Here is a 1,013-nt window from a genome sequence, read left to right on the forward strand (position 1 = left end):
GACTCCGGGATTGGTCTCACGCTTTTTTGCCATAACAACAGTAAATTACAACGTAAAAACCGGACTTTTCGGAATTATAAAGAGTGTAAAGAACTATATTGATGGGTTAGAGAGCAAGGAAGAAATTTAGGAGGAAGATCCGGAGGATTTAATTAAAGAAGATTAGAAACCAAATGTTGAATTGAGTATGGAATCTGATAGGTGTTTCTCTCTTCTTAAATAATAGGTTCAAAGTTCAAAAAAAGGGAAAAAAATATTCAAATGACAGTTTGATTTTCATTAGATGTTTTTAGATTTTTTATCTTTTTATTTGACTTTTTACTATTTTATGTTAAAGCTATGACTGGTATTTATTTTTGGATTTGTAGAAAAAAATCTTTATTTCTTTTTTGTAAAGTAAATTAGCATAAGAAAATTAAGAATATGTAAATTGACTTTGACTAAAAAATTATATAATATAATATAGAGAAATTGTTAAAAATGCCCCTTTTTCAATACCCCTTTTCAAAAATGCCCCCTTTGAGAGTCCATTTTTAAGTTTGCCCTCTTTTAATTTTTAATGACCATTTTACCCTTATTTGAAACAAAATTAGGTCCACAAAATACAAAATATTTTTTGGGAGGAAAAGTGATCTCCCAATTTTCCCGCCAAAACACTTGTAAAAAACCTTTAAAATACCTTGTAAAATTTTCCCGTAAAATTTTTTCCCGCCAAAAAATTTTCCCGCCAAAAATTTTTTTTTGCGGGAAAAGTGATTCCGCAATTTTTTTGGCGAAATTTTTTTGGCGGGAAAATTTTTGGCGGGAAAAATTTACAAGGTATTTTAAAGGTTTTACGAAGTATTTACAAGTGTTTTGTAAGGTTTTACAATGTATTTTAAAAGGTTTTACAAGGTACTTATAAAGTTTTATAAGGAATTTATAACTTGTAAAAAACTTGTAAACCTTATAAAAACTTGTAAATCTTATAACTTGTAAACCTTATAAATAGCTTGTAAATCTTATATATCTTA

This window comes from Arabidopsis lyrata, assembly GCF_000004255.2.
Source record: "Arabidopsis lyrata subsp. lyrata unplaced genomic scaffold ARALYscaffold_2, whole genome shotgun sequence".
In the NCBI taxonomy this organism is placed as follows: Eukaryota; Viridiplantae; Streptophyta; class Magnoliopsida; order Brassicales; family Brassicaceae; genus Arabidopsis; species Arabidopsis lyrata.